This window comes from Eumetopias jubatus, unplaced genomic scaffold, assembly GCF_037043125.1.
Source record: "Eumetopias jubatus isolate StellerSeaLion01/CBP00866 unplaced genomic scaffold, mEumJub1_p1.0 scaffold_1, whole genome shotgun sequence".
Lineage (NCBI taxonomy): Eukaryota > Metazoa > Chordata > Mammalia > Carnivora > Otariidae > Eumetopias > Eumetopias jubatus.
The window spans coordinates 135,245,919-135,269,732 of NW_028274807.1; the positions used below are offsets into that span (position 1 = coordinate 135,245,919).

The 23,814-nt window shown below is 36.5% G+C and overlaps 1 protein-coding gene across 1 annotated transcript in view; it reads right to left on the reverse strand.

The window, feature by feature from the left end:
* Positions 1 to 23,814, reverse strand: part of ZNF385D (zinc finger protein 385D) — an 859,807-nt gene that overhangs the window by 125,633 nt on the left and 710,360 nt on the right. The window lies entirely within an intron of this gene.

Genomic DNA, 23,814 nt, shown 5'->3' on the forward strand with positions numbered 1-23,814 from the left:
AAGGCAAATTCATTCAGTGTTTAAAAGGATCCGTGTGGTGGGTGGCTAAGAAGTACTAGTTAAAGCGTGGGTAACAGAATCAACTTCTTGTGATTAGAATGTTTTCCTCACATGTTTCCCAGAAAACCAGTATCTTTTTTCCACCCACAAACGATTTTTAGTGAAATAGTGTGGTATTACCCTCATTTTATGGAAATGAAAACTGAGGAATAGCCAGGACAGATGACCTACTATGGTAACCTTTGTATTACCAGGCAGCTCCAAGACTGAAATCCAGGTTTATGAAAAGCCAGTGTTCCTCCTACAAATCACATTGAGAGTCTCAAATGCATATCAAACAAATCACAATGACTCTCAAATGCGTAATCGTGCAACAAACTTTTGGACTCAATTTAAAAACTGGATCTGAATTTGGGGTTTTTAGGAACTGGCAAAGGACAGGAACAAATACACATTAAAGAAAAAAAAAAAAAAAACGGAGGAAGAAAATGACACCAGAACAAAAGTTATCATAAAGTATTTCTAACAATTGGCTTATTTTTATTATATTACAGGCTATTTTTAATCCCCAAAATGGTGCTAAAGCACTGATTCACTTCTTTCTAGATCTTTTTCTACTTTGTTTATTCTTCACTTACTGACCTTTTTAAGGATTTAAGTTAAAGAAACTAACGTAAAGTTGAACTAGTTAAAAGCTTGAATCAGATATTATGAAGGCCAAGTGGTTATGGTTAGCAAGACGTTCTCAATTATGGAGATCAAGGAAGGATGAAGAGGGGGCTATCGGGGACTCCCAGAAATCCTCAAGATCAAACCCACCTGAACCCAAAGTAAAGGTAATCCAATACCTAAGGACCTCTTCTCACCATGAAGGTACAGTTACATTTTGTTTGTATTTTAAACAATTTTGGTGTGTACCATATAGAAACATGTGTATAAACTTTTGAAAAACCCCAAATACAGTGCTGTTGGACTACTTGTAACTTCTTGTATAAACTACAGCAAAACTCTATAAACTAAAATATAAATTGTAACCACTTAAACCAGGGATTTGCAAATCTCAGATGGATTCCCAGGAGCAAGCGCGTGGAGAACCATGGATTTAAGAAGTTATTTTGTCAGCTGGAACATTACCTAGTACATTTTGTATTTCCCATGTACTTCCAGTATTCTTCATAGGGACTCTCAGAATATACTGTGCTATAATTCTTTTCTATTTTTGTTTATTTTGATCAAATAATACATACATGGTAACAAACCAAACAGTACAAAAGAGCTTCAGATGAAAAGCAAAACTCTTCTACTCTAATCTTCCTAGCCCAGAGGTAAATGCTTGAAATGTTTATTTATTATTTATTTATTTGTTCTTTTTTTTTTTAATTTCAAGATTTTATTTATTTATTTGACAGAGAGAGAGAAAGAGCGAGAGCATGAGCAGGGGGGAGGAACAAAGGGAGAGGGAGAAGCGGACTCTCCACTAAGCATGGAGCCCGATGTGGGACTCGATCCCAAGACCCCGAGATCATGACCTGAGCTGAAGGCAGATGCTTAACTGACTGAGCCACCCAGGCACCCTGAAATGTTTATTATTATTATTATTATTATTTATTATTATTTTCTGCCTGTTGACAACATAACTCTAAATAACCTACTGACATATTTTTATCTCTAGACACTCAGAAAGATGGTAATTTAACACATATACACTATCATACATTTTATTTTTATTTATTTATTTTTTTTAAAGATTTTATTTATTTATTTGACAGAGAGAGACACAGCGAGAGAGGGAACATAAGCAGGGGGGAGAGGAGCAGGGAGCCTGATGTGGGCCTCGATCCCAGGACCCTGGGATCATGACCTGAGCCGAAGGCAGAAGCTCAATGACTGAGCCACCCAGGCGCCCCACTATCATACTTTTTTTAAAAAAAGATTTATTTATTTGAGGGGGAGGCCGAGTAGGGGGAGGGGCAGAGGAAGAGGGAAACAAGCAGACTCCCTGCTGAGCAGGGAGCTCCATGATGGTGAGGGGCTTGATCCCAGGACCCTAAGATTATGACCCGAGCTAAAATCAAGAGTCAGACGCTTCACCGACTGAGCCACTCAGGCACTCCTCACACTTTTTTATCTTTCCATATTTCTTTACAGAACCTTTCAAAGTTTTATTAATTTGAATATTCTATTATTTTACAACTCTATATAATACAGATCCACATTTACACTTGGTTTCATTAACTTGAGTCAAGATCTCAAATTCCCTGCTGGAAGTTAATTGTTTTCTTACATCTTTTCTCCTTCAATTGCCAATTTCCAAATTCTTTCAACTATATTTACCCTTTAAAATGTTCAAAATTTTCTAACTGAAATATTTTGTCCTCTAACTTTAGCCCATTCTTCTAGGCTTTGCCTAAGGGTAACTCTAAAACTTAAAAGCTGGGGCGCCTGAGTGGCTCAGTCAGTTAAGCATCTGATTTTGGCTCAGGTCATGATCCTTGACCCCAGCATTGGGCTCTCTGCTCAGCAGGGGCCTGCTTCTCCCTCTCCTGACCCCCCAGCGTGGGCACGTGCACTCTCTCTCTCTGTCAAATAAATAAATAAAATCTTTAAAAACATAAAATAAAATTTAAAAGCTAATAAACAACATTATTAAACATTGTTTTGGCTTTATCACTATTTTGTCTGCTGATGAGGTAATGTCATAGGATTAGATTTCTTTTTCTATGATTCCAAAGCTACAAATCTTGGTCTGTTCAAAAGAAAGTATTTTAGCTTAGAACAAAGCAGCTTCTACTTTCTTATTATCTATCAATTGATTGAAATTCTGTCCTATTTTTGACTAATACATATACAAATGATACTTTTTCATTCTTCCTTTTCTGCCTTTTCCTATAAACGTGTTTTTATCTTAATTTAAAATGAATTTTCTTCTTTTCAGTCAAACCCCATATTTTTAACCCCACTGTCTCATGCCCCCTGCTTTGTTCATTTATCATTATACCTACAGACTCTAACTCCAGACCTTCTCCAAGGTTCTGGCTTCATACTTTTCTCCACTTTATTTTTATGTGCACATTCATCCACCATCTATCTGGCTTCCAGAAATGTTTAAACCTTCATCTTTTGGAGACTCAAAACACCTTTTTTTCTTTGGTAGCTATGTATTTCTTCAGATCTCCTAAGAAGGAGAAAGGAATTGTATTTGTATAATCTTTGTCCCATTTTAAAATAAAACTAGAAGTTATTTCTAAATGTGTTTTAAATAACAAATCTGAAGAGAAGTAACCTTGGCTCTTAAAAATGTACACTAGTCCAATATACCTGACATCTGATATCAATAAATTATAGTTTGCAGGTAAAGGATTATTGTTGCTCATAATTTGATTAGAAAAAAACTATTCCATTTAAATAATTGCCCTTCTAAACAACATTTTAACATCAAGTACATGATTTAAGATCATGTCACTTCCTCTGAAATCTTCTGGGAACTCTTAGTGAAAGTTGCTTTCCTCCACTTCTTAGGATAAGTAATTCCTTCAATCATGAAAATCATACATGACAGCTAAAAACTACATTTTCCTCCTTCCTCTGTTACTGAATATACTTTGTATTTTAAGTGAACTTTCTAAACCAATTCTCCAGATCTTTCTTGATAATGATTTACATTTTGTAAAAAAAAAAAAAAAAAAAAAAATCTTGGCTAAAGAAGAGCAAACATAAAAAAAAAATCACAATGAAGAAAATGTCCTAGTACTAAAGACTTCTGCTAATTACCTGGCAAAATATTCTGGCTGCCTGAGCACCTCTGGGATGGCAATGTTAGGTCTTGAGAAAAACACATCACAGATCAAGTGTCAGGCTACTAAGCTGAATTTCAAGCAATTCCAAAACATTAAGGAAAAACCCATGTACTGTAAGACATAGCTTGGCGAGAGTTTCCATAACCAGTTGCACTTTATCATATAAATCTACACATGAATAAAATAAAGATGACATTGTGTTAAAAAATGTGGTGAAGGGAATAGCTGAGTATTGGGACATGGAGAGACAAACCTGGTTTAACAAAAATAAGGTATCCTGGAATACAAATCCTGTGGTGGGTAGACTTGGGTTTACATTCAGAAACGGGTACCTATGAATTTTTTGACTTTGGAAAAGAGTACTGGGAGAATTAAATGAGATAATATATGGGAAGCACTTGAAACACAGCCAGGCATGTCATGGATCCATAGTGGTATTGTGGTTTTTTAGACATCCTCCTCCTCCAGATATTGAGGGCCAAACAAGTGGAAGAAATAGTAATTCCTTCACTGGTGTGTTTTGTTTTGTTTTGTTTTTTAGTGCTTAAGATCATGCCTGAAATATAGAATTGTTAAAATATATTCTGTGTTGATTGTTGATTGAGAAGCTGGTTAATACAAAATTCATTGAAAGCAATGAATTAAAGATCAACTGGAAGAGTTGATCAGTTTGATCAGGTTTTAGGAAGAAACTAAACACATCGACCAAACATATAGGCTTCCAAGAAGGATGGTAGTTGACCAGTGTTGGTGAGAAGGAGGGATGCCTGTGAAGTAGACAAAAGGTGTTTTCTAGAACTGTGCAGACTTTTATGCAAGAAAGGATATGTAATTTAACTGTTGGGGCAGGTATGATAATGTAAAACAAATGGTTTTAATCTCCAGAAAGAAATCTTAGAATAATAAAAGTGAGAAAAACATCTATATGCATTTATAAGTTCAAATTAGCAAGTATTGAAATAAAGATATGAACAAAGTGCCATGGGAAGGGAAGAGAGGAGGCAGTTACTCAGTTACTCAGTTTCTCATTCAAATATGAATGATCATATTTGGGCTGAATGAGCAGGAATTATTTAGATAGAAAAGGGGAAATGACAATTATAACAGAAACCACCCATGTGAAGGCATAGAATGTGATATTGCCAATAAACATTTAAAATTTAGGTATAAATGGAGCACGGTGTGAGTAGGAGAGATGAAAGTACAAGGTAAATTGGGGCATGTACATAACATGTGCTATGCTACTGAACTTGGGCTTTTGTCCTTTGAGCAATGCTAATCTATAAGGAAATATGCAGCTCAAAAGTATATGTAATGATATTTGTATTTTTAGAAAAATAATTTAGACAAGAACTTGATGGGAGAAAATCAATCTGGAGTCAGGAAGACAAATCCAGAGGCTGTTGCACTAGTCCAGCAGAAAACACAGGTCATAAATCAGCCACTAGCAATTGGGAAATGGAGGGAGAGATTGGGTAGATTTTTAAGAGATGGGCTTTAAGTCAGCATTATCCATTTGAAGTAAGACCTGAGAATGACTGATTCTCTCATTTGAGTAAGAGAATGGATAGTGAAAACATTAACCATCACATGAATAAAAGAAGAATGGCAAATTTCAGAAAGGTATGTGCAGAGGTGTATGTGTGGGTACAAAAATTAATGAGTTCATTATTGGGAACATATTAAATTTTATGTGCTAACAGCAGGTTTTACATGAATTGTTATAGATATTTAGGAAATTAGAAATAAGTCTCAGGAGTTTAAGTATATTTAGTGTTGAAGTAACAAATTTAATAATTCTTGGTGTAACTGAAGAATGGGAGTAGATGGTATAGAATAGACTTTTGAGTAAGACTAGAAGTGATGGGACTCCAGAGAGATTCCTGGGGGAGTGCTGGAGGAAAAATAGGAAAGAATGGAACAAAAGTGTCTAAGGGGCAGGGGATCCAGAAGGAAGGAGTTACCATACAGGCCTATTTCTGTGTCATTTTTGAAGACTTCACTGAGAGTAGATTCTGTTATCTTCTTTGGATGCCCAGCCTTCATGTCCAAAAGTTTACACAGCCTGTACTCTACATGGCAGGCACTGGGACTGAGCCCTGTGATCAGACACAAGATTAAGTCCCTGCTTAAATGTGTCATCCTGGGTGGGGCAGAGCCCAGGGGTGGAGGGGGTGGGGGCAGGGCAAGGGCACCTAACATATCTAACATATGTGGAGGTAATTGCAACACAAGACAATATTATGATAATTGCTGTAAAACAGTCTCATAGTTAGAAACACAGGGGAGACACTAATGAATTTTGTTGGGGATGGGTCACAGAAGGCTTCACAGTGGAAGAAAAGTTGCCAGTTAAGAGCAAAGTGTTTTTTCCTTTAAGCTTTCTCAGTAGTTTTAATTAGGTTTTTCTTTTTAGATTCTCATCTCTTAGCTAAATGGAAATTTTCTGATGAATTATAATTACTAGCTTCTTTCAAAATTTTACCTTCATTCAAAAAGCCATGTTACTTTATGATTTAATTTTTAGAACGTATAGTGACGATGTTTAGTTAAAGATAAGGACATCAATTTAATTGAAGAATATATGGATAGCTTAACTATGTCTGCAAGAGTAATAAGAATTTATCAAACCACGTATAACCTTATAGAGATAATCTTTAAACTATAATGAAAGACATTAAAGAAGAACCTAACAAATGAGAGATACATCCCATTTATGGACAGAAGAATAATTAAAATGTCTCTTTGTTCTTTCCAAATCAAACTATAGAGTCAATGCAGTGTGGATCAAATAGCTGTGAGATTTTTCATGGGACCTGATAGGATAATTCTAAAATTGACCTCGTGAGGAAATGATCCAGAATAAACAAACCAGCCTTAAAGAATGAGAGAATGGAGAGGCATGTCCTATCAGGGAAAAAACTTATTAAAAAGGTATAGATTAATGATATTCAGCCAGAGAAAAAGAAATAATAGACCAGTGAACAGGTCTGAAGCCCAGAGAGAGATAAATTTTCAAAACGTAATACGCTGACTTATCCACTCATTTAATATGGATTACTGAGTGCTGATTATGTGCCAGGAATTTTCTAGGTGCTGTAAATGGACAAAAACCTTTCTCTTCATTGTACTTATTTTATGGTGGGGAGATACACAATAAAATACATAACACTATGTATACAAATTCAAATAGTCATAAGAGTGATGGAGAAAAATAAAGCAGACAGGAGGGACTGAATAAGTTTGGGGGAGTGTTGCATTTTAAATATAAATGGATGTGGTCTCACTGAAAAGTGACTTTAGAGGAAAAGCCCAAAGGAGGTGAGGGAGGGAGGGAGACAGAGGGCAAAGTCAGTGCAAAGACTCTGAAATGGGATGGTACCTGAACCAGGTATGTCATTGTCATGTGCTGGAGAAAGAACTGACAAATCAATGAATGAGTTGGGACATTTGTTTATCCTTATGGAAAAAATAAAATTGGATTCATATCTCTTACTGTACATAAAAATTAATTCCTAGTAGTTTATAGACTTAAGCATGAAAGAAAAATCTTTACCTTTTAGAAGACAAGGGGAAAAAGAAAAGAAGACAAGGGAGAATATTTCAATGGCCTTAAGGTAGAATTTTATTTTTTTTACACTTAAGACAAAAAAAGTTCAAACAACTTTGAAACTAAGAATGTTTGTCCATTAAAAGTCACTTGTAAAGACAGCAAAATGCCAAGTCACAACTCTTAATGAAGGATTAATACCCTTGACATATAAAGAAGTTGAACAATTCAATAAAAAATCTTAACCTAATAGAACATGAACATTTCACAGAAAGGAAAACTAAATAACCAATAAACATGTGAAGAATTGATCAATCCCGTTAGTAGTCGGGGCAATTTTTGAATACACAAAATTACTTTAGGATTCTATTTTTCATTCAACAAATGGATATAAATTTTTAAAAATGTACGACAGCACCAATCTTTGATACAGATGTGGAACAAAAAAGAACTCTTACACACTCACGCGGAAGTAAAAACTTTTGGTAACTTCTATTGAAGTTAAGATCCCATTACAAGACCCAGAAATTCCATTCTTAGGCAATTGACTCTAGAGAACCTGCAGCTATGCATGGAGGTATGTGCAAGAGTGGTTATAGTAACAGTCCTTATAACACCAAAAACAGAGCCAGATACCCATCTGTACTAGACTAGACCTCTATCCTATGGTCTGCTCATACAATGGATACACCATGCAATATGATAAGAAGTGAAGTACAGCTAAATGTGTCCACATGGGTGAATCTCAGACACAAGGTACTGAGTAGAAAAATATATGACAGAGGAGATATATCTCTCTATCTATCTTTATATAGATATATAGATATACTGAGAGAGAGGGAGAGAGAGAGTTCTGTGATGCCAAAAAAACAAGCAGAACTATGTAATCCCTTAGTCAAGAGTATATCATTAGGGGCTAAAACAATAAAGAAAAATAAGGAAATGGTGAATTAAACATTTTAGATAGTGGTTATCTCTGATAGGGAAGCAAGAGTATATGACTAGAGGGAGAAAGAACAAATTATCTTAAAATTTAAAGATAATGTTCAATTTCTTAAGCTGGATAGGAGGTTCATGGTGTGTACACTCTGTTATGCTTTATAATTTACATATATGGCACATATACTTGTAGATATAGATTTCATCTAAAAAAGTTGAAAGTTTCCCAAAAGAGAGTTGATGAGAGTTTATGAAACATTATGAAATAATGTTTACAAGGAACAATGTCACAAGGAAGATTACAAGGAAAAAATGCGCCATGAGAAAATGAATTACACTGTTTTATTAATTGAATTTTTGGGGTGCCCGGTTGGTACAGTCAGTCAAATGTAGGTCTCTTGGTTTTGGCTCAGGTCATGGCTTCAGGGTCCTGAGACCGAGCCCCACACTGGACTCTGTGCTCAGCATGGAGTCTGCTTAAGATTCTCTCTCCCTCTCCCTCTGCACCCCCTCTCTAAAATAAAAATAAATAAATCTTTATCAATTGAATGTTTATCCCAAGAATCCTGAAAAATGGTTCATACTACTAGGAATTCAAGATAATTAAAATTAAGTGGAGGTAGTGATTATTTCTTCTATTTCTCCTCCTTTTTCTTCATTTGGTAGTGGGAGAGGAGCAGGGAACAGAAGGATTATAACATCAATGTTGCATTGCAGCAACCCCCCCCCACCAAAAAAAACTCTATAATGGCCATCTATATCTCTACCTAATCAAGAAGAAAAAAACAAAAAACAAAAATATTCAAATGAATCTGAACTCCATTATATTTTATAAAAAGTAAATTAAAATTTTAAATATGTATATGGAATCTTTTTTTAAAGATTTACTTATTTAGAATGCACTCAAGAGTCGTGGGGAGCACTCTCTCTCCTGAAGGAGATTCTCTCTCCCGAAGGAGAGAGAGAATCCCAAGCAAGCTCCATGCCCAGTGTGGAGCCCCATGCAGGGCTATCCCACCACCCTGACATCACGACCTAAGCTGAAATCAAGAGTCAGTGGCTCAACCAACTGAGCCACCTAGGCACCCCTAATATGCATACAGAATCTTAAAATCACATGCTAGACATGGCAACTCAGAAAAATAAGTATGAAAAATGTTTTATAAGTTTCTTCATGTTCTTTTTAAATTAAATTGTAATAAACTACAAGTCCAAATTATAAATTTCTCTTTTATCATAAGCAACCATTGCATCTTCGATAAACTATCTTATGATGTTCTCTCTTAACTAACCAAAAGGAAATGAAGAGTCTATTTGTTCTTATATTTACTTAAATACCTCTTGGGGTGAGGGAGAAATCACTGAATAGATGTGGAAATAGAACAAGGTGAAAGAAATTCAATAAATTTCCAAATCATTGTTCACCCAAACTTACCTTTAATGAGTTGATTACATGATAAAACACTGTTATAATCAGTCTAGTTTTAAAAGCCAACAATATTAAGTCTAATATGAACACAAATTAACTTACTAGATATTCATAAATGTTTACTGTGCTGTCCTCACATAGAAAAAACACATACATGCAATTAATTTAGTATGTATTTGCCTAGTCTTAGAGTCATACCCTGAAGCTTGATTTAGCAGCTTTCCTGCCTCTGAAATCTCAAATGCATCCTTCACTCTGTCCACAAGATTTTTACCCACTGTATCTTGTTTTTAACTTCCTTCAGAACACTAGTTCTTTCTAGTTGTATTTCTGACTCCAATATCAAGCCTAAAAACCTTTCATAGGAATGACTTTCATGTCTCTGTTATTCCACTATACTTCCATCACATTTTTTCCAAAAAAACCCATCACAAATCAACCAGACATCTGAATTCTTAGCCCTTTTGATTATTACTGTTTATTTTTACCAGTTGTTGAGTATGATATCCTTTCAAGTAGCAACTCCTAACCCTTACTGGTGGTGAGATTAACCTCTGTAAGCCCGTGTATTTATAATGAAGATAATAACATGTGACATACAGTTATGCTGTGGGCTTTCAGGTGAGATTATATTTGCAAAGGACTTTAATATATTTTCTGGCACATAAGAAATTCTCATAATTAGCACATGTGATTATTAGCAGTATTCCTGATTTATCCGAGACAAATGAAACCCTCATGGAGATTTCCTGCATGGTTTCTACACTCTTGCTACTTCTCTATAAATTCTATTATAGGATGCTGTTTCTCTGCCTACCACTTAAATGATACCATTCTCCAGTATTCCATTTGTATTCTAACATGATGACTTATTTATCTATTACGATTTAGTGTCCTTATAAAAGGGTACTACTTTAAAAATTGTCAACAAACATCAAGAGGAACAAGTCAATGATCGCCACAGATGGCAATATATTGATGTGTCCTGTATTTCTCTTGTCTCATGTTGTCCTCTATAATAGGATTTATATTTTCTTATAAAGCCTTCCCTCTTTCATAACTTTGTCTTCATGCAAAATACAATTAATTATTGAATTATGTGCAATTTTCTGCTCTTTAAGAAAAAGCAAAAACTTAAAAAAGATGCATCTGGGGTAAAGCTTTGGTTTGCTCACATTCTTGTTCTCAAATCACATCTCTTTAGATGTGAAAGGAATGGCAACTTCTATTTTAAGATTTCAAATCCCAGCAACAGGTACCTTTCAAGAATAAAACCTATTCCATTTTCTTCTAAGTAGAAAGCAGTTAGAATCTGTCAATCAAAGTGCAAAACTTCCACAAGGGAAAAGCATTCTAGAACATAAAGCCATTCATTGATCTAAATCAAATGAAAAGGTAGATCTCTTAGGCAGGCGCTTTTCTTAATGTGCTCTGTTCCCTACACTGGCTAAGCGACAACAAAGGCTAAAATATGGCCTGCACAGCAAGCTGCTGATGGTGAACTGCACATCCTTGCATGATCTCAGAGTGTCCTGGCACATAGCCCATCACCAGGACATTCAACAGCCCCAGTCACAGAATGCCTTTTCCCCTGCCGCTGTGAAGCATTTTTCTGGGTTACACCCAACTGGTCCTGCTTGGATCTCTCAACTCAGTTCCACTTTGCATTTTGCAGTGGGGACTCTGGTTATCTCTGTTGCAAGAGGGACTGAGGAAGCAGTGGTGGGAGTGTGGTGACCAAAGGTCCGGCTGGCTTTTCTCCATCCCTCCCCCCACCTCCCCTGGCTCCAATGCCCATGATATTAGCAATGTTTCTAGCTTCCCTTCTCCTCGTCTCACTTCCCAGACAAATCTTTTGTCTTCCTCTCTTCACCCTTACACTAGACCCAGCTCTGGGCCAAAACATCCAAACCAACTTCGGAGGGACAAATGATTCCTATGCCATCCTTTACGGACAAAATTCCTTCTTTTCTCCGAGTTTAACTGAAAAAGAGAAGGGTGGGGAAGGGGCACCTAAGGAAAGCAGACTGTTTTTGCCATTTCTTGCATTTGGCTTTTAGTAGCAAATCTTTCTTTCTAAACACAATCCGCACACCACTCGAAAAATATGTGCACGTGCACACACACGCACACACAATGGGTTTTAAAAACCAGGAACAGAGATTATTTTTGCTTCTAGATCCCTAGTTATATACTACAAACTTTGTTTAAAATTACAGTGGGCAACAGGAAAGAAAATGTGATCTGAAACTACTTACAAGGAAAACAGAGAGGCCAAAAGTTAAGCCAGTCCCAGAAAAGTGCCGACAAAGAGGAAAAGAGGGGTTTTAAGAGGAGAAAACGAAAGTGCCAGGGCAGTGGCCAGAGCCCAGAGGATGTCCGATGGTTTTATCCTGTCACTGAAGCCCTACTACTCGCACTGCTGCTCCCTGTCCCACACGGGCTCCCCAGTTCGGAGCTTCACGTTAGGAGAGTTGACAGGAAATAATTAAAGCAGTATACAGCTCCAACCAGACAGAAAATGGGTAACTTTTCACTAGAGTTGCCACCCCAGAAGAACATTGGTCATGGAAGAAAAGATCCAACTCTAGCAGCGCGGGCTTTTGCAGGATGCCGTGGGTTCCTTCAGGCAGTGTTCAAAAGTTGTTCTTTTCCTAATGAAGTCCATGGGGGTTTCTGTGTCATACGTCATGCCTGAACTGCCAAGATCATTTCGTTATTTTGAAGTGGGCATTTGTCTTCTGGATTGCCTGTCATTGTAGCATCTTCGTGAAAGTGCGGCACGACAAATAGGAATGGAGCTAGCTAACGGATGACGTCTGTGCATCTTTGTTTTGGAAGAGATCTGTCTTAGGTCTCATTTCCCAGAAGCAGATGCTGAGATAAAGATCACACTGCACAAGTGATTTGTAATGACATGATTCTAGGGAAGACCAGTCAACTTGTGGGGAAGCAGGACAGGGAAGGCAGGAGACAATCAATGCTGTGATTTTAGGCCCTGCCTGTGGAGAATGGCTTCAGCCTGATCCTACAGGGATGTCTGGAGTGTAGGTCATGCCATAGTTTGTCCTGACTTGACGTGAGGAAGCGAGGCTTACATATTCCCACATCTGTCAGTCACTGTTAAGGACCTTCCTTGGACATCTTAAATTTCAGAGACTTCTGGTTCTCTGCCCAGGTTGGCAGTGTAGTAGCCCAAGAGCAAAGTGTTGGAAGCAAAAACATACCAAGGCTGGGCAGGGCACACAGATACAGTCAGGGGGATCAAGGTGATCTGGGTGGATGATGGACAGTAGCCACTACAGGCCCTTTAAGCAGCCATGACATAGTAACTAGAAATTTTAAGCTTAGTGATCAGTCTGACACGAATAAAAATTGGAGAAAAACATAAGCCAATCCTAAATTGGAGTATTCCCCCCATCTTTCTTTATGCCCAACAAATTATTTTTAAACTACTCAGTCTGTTTAAGCCTTTGTTCATTTATAATGACATTTTGATCCTATAGCCATGACCCACAGAAAGAAGAGGCAAAATAAACTCATGACCTAGGATACAACTGCTTTTACAATTAGCTGTTGAACCATAATGCTAATTACTTACATATTTTTAAAAAATGCATGGACATATATACATACCTATGTATCAATCAATCAACATAGTACAAAATTAAACTGCTCATTTGCTATCACAGGTAAACTCACAGTTACTTAAATGTTCTAACATTTCATAACCAGTATTAAATAATTAAGCAGTTGTGACATGCTCTAGTTCAAGCTTAAAAATAGGCATTTGTCTTAATAGAACTTAGAAAAGAAGGAACCCTGAAAAGCATGCATATCACAGCTTACATACACCAGGGCTACTGTGAGTTCCAACAGATAGCCACATACTTGGACCTCACCCAATATTTTTCCCAAGGACAAGAATACAACACACTTGTAAGTTTGGTTCTTTGTTCCAGGCTCTATAAATGCCTGTAGTGGTCAATCTTGGCAGAGCCTCTTAACAATGAGACTTTTCACCTTTGTTCAGTGCTTTGCTTCACCTTCCAAGCCCTATTATTTGTGTACAGGTCTTCACTTTAGCACAGTTCAACACAGGAACCTATGTACATATAAACCAGGAAAATGGGGTACCTACTACATGACCAATATTGAATACCAGACCACCTCCAGAAATTAAAATGAACTAATCCCCAGTTTCCAATTTCTATAGTTTTCTCATCTATCCCAGGACTCAATAACCAATGTGGGCCACCTAATGGCACCTGCTCACTATAAAGAAGCACATTATTCTTAGCTGAATCACCTTTCATCAACCAAGATGATTTTTGAGCCGCAGAAATAATGACAACGCTCCCTTAGTGAAGTAAACTAAAGTTGTCTGCAGACACAAAACTTTTAGACCAAGAAAGACAAAGTAAAGAAGATAAGCATGAAAGTCTTAGAGTGATCTTTTATAAATACCAGTGTACACCGAACACCAGCCCCCAATCCTTCATTCCATGGTGTTTTTCCACCAAAACCAGGCACAATACCTAACTGAAGATTGAGTCTCTTCTAAAAACATTAATCTAGAGGCATGGGTATTAGTGCAATTTCACAATGCAAAGGCATTTTTATTTTTCAAAGAACTAGCAATTTGACAGCCTTGACTGAAACATAATGAACATTTAACTGCAAAAGTTCACAGAAACTCTTTCTCAATCATCTTTTAATTAAAAGAAAAGATGATCTAGGAAAGAAAGTTATCCAAAATGGTTCTGAATTTCAGTTTTAGCAGCTGCAAGAAGGGAAGAGGGTAATTTGAGTTTGAGAGTAATTTACTGCCAAATGCTTCAATAATTTTCTAACAAAATTAAGAGGATAAATAAAATCACAAAGCAAACACTAGATAGTCACAAACCACCCTACTAAGTATACAGAGCCACAAAGCTTTAGAATGGTAGGAACTTAGTATTCTTTGGAGACTCCTAGTCTCATCCTCAAATAGTCTATAAACTGTGTGACACAGACAGAAGACAAATTTTTCATCAGCCAAACATCCTCTGATTTTTTTGAGGTGATGCTCTGAGGGAAAGGAAGCCAACATAATCAGAGGTGCATTTGCGAGTAGTTCCCATTTCCCTCCGTACTTGTGAGGAACTGAGTACTTGCCACCCTCACTTTTGCTTTTTCTTCATAGCTAAGAAATACAGAGAAAATTAATGATGGAGGGGAAAAGGGAGTATCACTTTATGATCTACTCCCCCACTTCCAGACCTGAAAACAACAAATTTAGCCTAAGAATGCATCCCTCTGCTAATGCAGTCTGGGGAGTTGCAAGTTTTACTTTCATGACAGCTCTGTAGTTTTCCCCCATGTATCTGTGGGTGTCAAATACTGCCAGATATCTTGATGTTGGATAATATATCCAACTGTTGGCATATTTGTAGATTTGAAAAAAAATATTGACCACTGACCTAAAAACAGGCATTTTAATTAAATAGGGTTTGCTTTAAAAATGATGCTGTGTTTCAGTTCAAGGTTTAATCAACTAGTTATAACAGATAACCTAATTAATTAGTGGTTTCATTTTCTTTTCTAGTGGGAACATTCATAGAGATTATTTTTAAGTAGTGTTATCAAGTGACTAAAGAAGTCCTGCAATTCACACTGCATTGATATTTATTAAATGAAATAAGCGAAATCCCTGCAGCTGTATTCATCTTATGTGAGCTAGAAACTGTGTTATTAAAGAAGGGGGGGAAGGATCTAAAGAAAAATGAGGTATTAACTCACTCCCATAAAACTTAGAATATAGGGGCACCTGAGTGACTCAGTCAGGTAAGCGTCTGACTCTTGATTTCTGCCCAGGTCATGATCTCAGGGCCGTGAGATGGAGCCCCACTCCCTCTCCCCGTGCCCCTCCCCACCCTGTGCTCGCTCTCTCTCTCTCTCAAAAAACAAACAAAAAAATAGAATATACAGAGAGTAACAAACCATATACAAATAAAATGGAATAGGAGTTCACAAGGTAGAAAGAGAGAAAATGAGAGCAATTTCTGACAGGAGTGAAGAAGGAAGATTTAGTGGAAAACAGATTTAAAGCTTAGGTTTGACAGTTGAGTGGGGCCATAAAAATGGAAGGGAGCGGTTGAGAGTCACATCAAACAAGCCAATTATATATCAGAATGGAAGGAATGGAAAAGGCATGGAGGTAGCAAAGCAATGGATAGAGATAGTTAATAATGTAGTGGGTAGAGATAGGTGATAAGGCATTGGGTAGAGTTGGGTGATAAACTTAAGAAGGTTGTTATAAGATGAGCTCACCAAAAACCTGGAATGTATTTTTGAATAGGTGGGAAATGGCATCAGAGACAGTCCTTGAAAATGTGAACCCAACATTCATGTAGAGAGCTGGTTGAACAGGGAAGAGAAGAGAAGACACGGCAACCTAAGATGTCTGAACAATGATCCAGGCAACATTTAATTAGCGACGAAAGACAAAAGGTGAACTGAAAGGATGATTGAAACTTTCAAAAAAAATGAAATGGAATTAGTAAGATATCTACTGATTCAGATAGCACCTTAAAGAAAACCCACTTTATAGAATACCTGTTATCAAATACATCTGTAATAATTCGTAAGGGGCTGAATTATTTATAATAGAAGATAACCATGAGAGTCTTAGAGAAAGCAGACTTGGAAATAAGTGATTTTTTTTCATCCTTTTCAAACAATATCTGTAGGATATATTTAGCTTAATATTTATATGGGTAAAATTGTATATACACATCTCATTTCTAAATTATTTTCAAAGAATTCTAGGTTTAAAAGATTGTTTCCAAAAAGTAAGAATAGACAGCAGTAGAGAGCCATGTCCATGCAAATTTTAGCTTAATGGGAGAAAAATCCACAATAAAAATTTTAGAAAACATAGAAGCATTTTAAGCTTGGTCATTAAGAAGGAAATTTAGGGGAAAGAACTGGCAAGCACTACATAACATATTCCCAACTGGATCATTTATATGTGAATAAATGATATAACTGGACCAAATACTATAATTGGATTAAATGACACTGAAGCAATGTCATTGCTCAAAACTGACTGAAGAAAGTGAGATTTCTGTCCAACAGACAAGAGACTAGAGTCTCAAAAAATGTCTGTTGGTTTGGATTCTGAAAGAAAAAAAAAATCTCAAGCATCAATTTATGCCTTTAATTAATTTATGAATATATGAATTTGTGTGCTTTAGTTTAAAGCACAAATTAGGTACTATGAGTTAGGTAAACTACATAAATATTTGGGGACTTGAAAAGGGAATGCAAATTTCTAATAAAAAATACCCAGTGTCACCAGAGTTTATCCTGGCCTCTCAAGCAAATACAGATCTATTTCATTTCAAAACTATATATTACTTATTCAACTTCTTCACTATGTTCTCTAACGTTCAGAAAAATCTTAAATAGGGATTATCTACATGGCTGACCTGAATGGAACAAGATGTCCTTGAGTCTACCAGCCATGTCTAAAACTATTTGCAATGTCATATTTATAAAAACAGCTGGAGAGGACTCCACTAAAAAAGGCAGTGATTTCCAAACAAACTTCAACTGTTTTTTAATGTGAATCTGAGGTCACATATAAATTTTTCTACAGGAGGTCACTAAAAGTTAATGCTGGTTCTCATTGCAGGCTGGCTCTATTTTTTACAGACAAATATCCAGCCTTTATACAACAAACGGAGGGCAAGCCATTTTATGGATTTGGTTGAAATACTGTTATTTCATTTGTGAGAATGAGAAAGTTGAGAACAGATTCTGGAAAAGATTCTTTAAGGGATAAGATTAGTGCTTGCAAATACGAAATACTGAATACACATTTATTGAGTGAGTGAGTTATATGTGGTATCAAAAGACAAAAGCATTAAGCATGAAGTATTTGCATTTTATGGTTTTAAAATCAAATTTTTTCCTAAGTTGCCTAAATATTTCCTCCAAGGTGTGCATAGGAGACAGTTTCTCCAGGTGAACTAGAATGGCTACAATTTATTGAGAATCTGCCACGTGCTACGACTGCTGATCCATTGAACAAATCTGAAGTTTTGTGTTATTATTCCTGTTTTACAGATGAGGAAAATCATGCTCAGAGAGGTTATTTACTTAAAGTTGCAGAGTATGTAGAACAAATACTTAAGGTTGACCAAGAAGTAGTTGAAAGAAAATAGTAGTCTGAGGGGTTTTTAAAATTTCTAACAGTAGAACATTTTTTTTTAAATTTTATTATGTTATGTTAGTCACCATACAATACATCATTAGTTTTTGATGTGGTGATCCATGTTCCACTGTTTTTGTATAATACCCAGTGCTCCATGCAGTACATGTCCTCCTTAATACCCATCACCGGGGTAACCAATCCCTCCTCCCCCCTCCCCTCTAAAACCCTGTTTGTTTCTCAGAGTCCATAGTCTCTCATGGTTCATGTCTCCAATTCAGTAATGTGGCAGGATACAAAATCAATGCACAGAAATCAGTTGCTTTCTTATACAGTAGAACATTTTTATTTTAATATGTACTCATGCCTTTTTGCATTTTTAAAATTTTCCAAATGAGGTTTCTTAACCCGATTTTGATTTTTTCTTCCAGATGATAACAACTGTATTGATTAGTATCCGTTATACAAAATCGACTGAAACAAAGTCAATCATGCCAATGTGATATGCCATTTTTAAAAAGGGCAAATTATTGGTTCCAAGTATGCTTTATTTTTATTTTTAATGTAAAATTTTAAAATATTAATGTCATAATAAACTAGATTACATTTACTCATAAAGCATATAAAGACATCAGTCATTTATTTTAGTGGTTTTGTAAAGAAAAAATAAAAACATGGTAATCAAATAAAATTTTGTATTCAAATATTTTTGAATTATTGTTTTGGACAGGTCTGGACTGACACAATGAATTCCTATGCAGCATATTCCTAAATGTTCAAGTTTTTAAGATATTAAAAAATAACAGATATTAAATTCTTAAGAAGCTTGAATTTCTAAGGTGGTTGGCACAATTTCTAAATTGAGTATTTGAAGAAAGTCAAACAACAAAGCATTATTTTATGGAATCACAATTCAAATGGAAGGTGAAACTCTATTGTAAGGTGAGAGATAAATAAATTTCTGCCCCTTTCTCCTTTAATTTAACACCTAAAAAAAGATCCATGAACACAAGAACCAGAATCAAAATCTCTATGGGGGATGATAACAAAAATATGGAACAAAGTGAAAAAAGATGAAGTCTAGAGACTTCAAGAGAGAGAACAATAACAAAATCTCATTTATCCCTCAGAGTCATAGTAAGCATCAGGGATTTGGGCCACCAGGCACCGTGGGGGGGGTGACACTTGGGGCTATAAAAGCAGTGAGTGTTTTATAAGGAGTGGTTAGCCCCATAGGTCCTGCCATTTTCTACTTCATGCCCACTTTTGATCCATCATTATGGCAAGCAAGAGGTATATTCTTGGAAGTGTTCAAACACAGTAGTCATTTGGGGTGGAGTGATTGATTAAATGTGAGTTTAGTAAAGGTCAATAAAATAACTGGTAAAATTTCTCAGTCTTCTTCTTCCCTCCAACATCTAGAACTGTGCTGTCCAGTACGGTAGCCAGTAGCCAGATGTGGCTACTGAAATGAAATAAATAAAGACCCAGTTACTCAACTGTACCTTCCAAGTGCTCAAATACTACATGTGGCTAGTGGTTACCATACTAGACAGCTTGGTGTAGGACATGCCCATCACCATAAAACAGACAGACTAGACAGCATTAAGGAAATGAACAATCTGTCTTACCACCACCAGAGAGAAGATTAAATGGTGCCTCTCAAAACATCTGAAAGCCCCAGAATAAGACCTATGGTCCATAATGTTTAGAGTCTTCTATTGAAAAGTAGTTCTGTCTTATTGCCTTGCATTGCTCATCCTACCACCATTCATGCAGGGCATCAAATTTGCCTTTTCAAATTTGCCTTTTCTAAAACTGATGATCAATCATAAAACATTCGAGAAAACTTTTCAAGATGGAAGACAGAGACCTAAACAAAACACACACATACACACATACACACACACACACACGATATGCAGAGGAAACAGGAAGAGTGCAAGTAACAGAGAAAAAAAAATTCCATGCCAGATAACAGAAAATATTCATGCATGAAATTAGAAGAAGATGCTGTGAAAAGGGAATACTCAAATTCAAGAAAAAAGCTCTGAGAAATTATAAATATGAAAGCATAAAGAGGGCACGTTCTGCATGGAGCACTGGGTGTTATACGCAAACAATGAATCATGGAACACTACATCAAACACTAATGATGTAATGTATGGTGATTAACATAACATAATAAAAAAAAAGAAAGTATATATGCAAAATGTAGTTGAAAATTTTAAAGATAAACTCAAGAAAATATCTCCAAAATTAAAAACAAAAATCTAAACCAAAAGTATGAACAACAAATGAAAAGAAATGAAAATTAAATATTCAACCTAGAGAGCCCACATCTGACTAGTGGAATCCAAGAAAATCCTGAGAAAATCTGCACTGAAAGTTATAGTAGAAGTCTGGGAAATACTTACTATTTTTACTGCCATTGCTATTTTTTAGGAGCATTTTATCATTATTACTTTTACCATGTATGCAAATAATTTTGATAAAATTAAAATAATAATTATTATTTGAAAACTCCAAAACAAGTTTACAAAACAGAGTGGAATCCCTATATTCCACTCAATGGGTGATCAAGTTATTTGCAGAGTGCATATTTGAGATCAACTCCTGAGGGTAAACCCAAAAGATTTTTCACTTTATGAAAGCAGAAGATAAACTATAGGCCAAGACAGATCTGAATTCTTCCTGCTGACCCATTTGCATGAAGTAAAACATTCAAAATCTCAAGAAAGATAAATAAAATAAACTGAAAAAAACCCTCCTGTTAATGAGGCCATTTGTGCAAATTCATTAGCATGAATACTTCCAATTGATTAGCACAAAGTGTTGCAAAGAAACCTCAAGAGTAGAAAGTATCATATAAGATTAGAGGCTGTTCTCCCAAGATGGGGAAAATCTCCAGGGAGGAGGCACTGGGGAGTTAAGAAAAGCATCTGGCCTCCTTTGCAAATGAACATCTCTTAAAAAGCAGTATCTTCTGGTACTTCCAAGCTTGGATTAGAGCAAGTGCTTCAATTTTATAAAGGTTGCTAAATGTGAAATCAGTTCAGGAAAGCAAAATTTAATGCTAATTATTAATAGAACGTTACCATTATTTTGTAAACAAAAGATCACATCACTTTTGCTCACAAGCGTCCAGAGATGCCCTGCTCCCTATCAAGCCAGATAAACTGCATTCCATTAGTGATCTGGAAGGCACATTTGACCCCTCAGATGATTGTAGCTGTCCCTTCCTGCAGGAAGCTTGAACGGATCAGCTCAGGCCGTGGTGGTAAAATAATCCAACTAATGGTACCCAGGCATCCTTACACGTCTCCATTTGAAGCACTTAGAACCATATTGTAAAGATCCCTTCATCTGGTCCCTGTTCTCCATGATACTTTATTTTCAGAGAGAATTGGGAACCAAGCTAACTTTTTCATTATTGTACACAGAGCTACTAATGAACTGTCTCACACATCTTGGCAGACGCACATATATTGAAGGAAAGATGAAGAAATAAATGGAATTCTTCATTTTAGAGATGAGGAAATGCACTACTAAAGATGCAAATACTAGCCCAGAACAGGGTAGTAGCAAAGACAGGAACAGAACTTAGATCTCCTGCTTCCTTGTTATTAATCATTAAAATAACTCATTACCCCACATTGAAGAGCCACCAAAAAAAGATCATAACTTCTCCTCCATTACTTATCCTCCACTACTCTTACACCTCTGGACAAAAAGTTCTGTTTATTGTTTAGATAATCCCAGTTTACTTCCTCTTGCCTCTGTTTTTGATGCCTCTGTTGATACCAGGAATTCTCTGCCTTTATCTTTATCCCAAACTGACTATCATTCAGGGTCCAAGTTAAATACCATCATATTCAATTATAAAAATAAAAAAGAAATTAGAGAAAACACTGAATGCTTTCTATATATCAAGCAATACAGGAGACAAAAAGATGGATAATGAATGGCCTATCTTAAAGAAGCATACCATTTAATTAGGTGATTAAAAGATTGATAATATCTAGAGTTGGTAAGGGGTTGAGAAAAACCACTGTTATACACTTTTGGTTGGGATATAAATCAGGGCCACAGTTTTGCTTTCTTTGGGGGGTGGAGAGGATTTGGCAAGGTGTCTCCAAGTTAAAAGTGCCTGTCTCCTCAGAAGATAGCAGGAGAGGAAGAAGGAAGAGGAGTAAGTCGGAGGGGGAGACGAACCATGAGAGACGATGGACTCTGAGAAACAAACTGAGGGTTCTAGAGGGGAGGGGGGTGGGGGGATGGGTTAGCCTGGTGATGGGTATTAAAGAGGGCACGTACTGCATGGAGCACTGGGTGTTATACGCAAACAGTGAATCATGGAACACTACATCAAAAACTAATGATGTAATTATGGTAATTAACATAACAATAAAAAAATTTTAAAAAAAGTGCCTGTCTCCTCAAATCCAGCAATTTTGCTTCTAGTAATTTCTCATAAACGTACTCTCCTATATCCATTCACATTCTTATGTGCATTAATGACAAGAGCAGTTTTTGTAAGATTCCAAAACTGGTAAAATGAGTGTTCATTTATAAGATGTGGTAACAGAAATTGTATCTATAAGGAAAGTATGTGTGAACAGCAATGTGCTAGTTCTCTACAAGCTAAGAGAGAAAAAACTCAAACATAAGATGTGAAAATAGCAAAATACAGAACAGTATGTCTAATACAATTCCATTTGTTAAAAAATACCTACGCAAATATGCCGCAATATACATTAAAATTATCAAAGTACAGTTGAAAAAGTACAAGGAGTAATCAATTATCTCAAGGAAGTGGGACTGGAGGAGTGGGGTGGGGATTGGTCTTTCATTTTTCATTCTTCAATATTTGAACTTTTTAACAACACGCGGTTATCATATTCATAATTACTTATTTTTTAAAAGTCTATATGTGGGCGCCTGGGTGGCTCAGTTGGTTAAGCGACTGCCTTCGGCTCAGGTCATGATCCTGGAGTCCCGGGATCGAGTCCCACATCGGGCTCCCTGCTCAGCAGGGAGTCTGCTTCTCCCTCTGACCCTCCCCCCTCTCATGTGCTCTCTCTCTCTCTCTCATTCTCGCTCTCTCAAATAAATAAATAAAATCTTTAAAAAAAAATAAAAGTCTGTATGTGCTTATGTAGTTTATAGGATAGCGGTTTGAATATTGGGGAAAGACTAAGTGAGATACGGATATCTTATACAGGCCTTGAAATGTAGGTAGTGTTTCAGTAGGTAGAGGTGGTGCAAGGATTCTACACAAAGTGTGAACAGCATGTAGCAGGTATGCGTGGCCATATGAGTTGTTCCAGCCAATGAAAAGTTTGTGGAAGTGGCATATCTTCTATCTAGGCTGAGGAAGTGAAAGCCCTTGTGTTCTCTCTGATTCAATCAGAGAGAGATTTGTGTTGAGCTGGGGGAACAGGACGCTGAGTAGCTGCGTTAACACTGAGACCAGTTGCTCAGTGGTCATGTGAATCCTCAAGAGTGAAAAATAAACTTTCACTGCAAATCCACTGAGAGTTGGAGTTACTAGAGCCAAACCCAGCCTGATTGACGCATCAGAAGAGGAAACAAAATTATATATATATGTTCAGAAAGTGACCTGGATTTGAAAGGGGAATGAAATCACCTGCCAACATGAAGAGTTACATTTGATTTGTCTGGATTTAATAAGTTGCTGAAAATTTTTTGGTTGTTTGGCTTGTTGTTTTTGTTTTAAGCTGCAAAGTGACATGATCAAAGTCTAGGAATATCAATTATCACTCAGGAAAATTAGCCTGACAGTGTTATGCTAAGAAGGATATCTAGTTTTGGAAATGGGAGAGGGGTATTCAGCAACCAAGAGAGAAAAAAGAGTAAGAGAAAAGTGGGAGAATTTTGT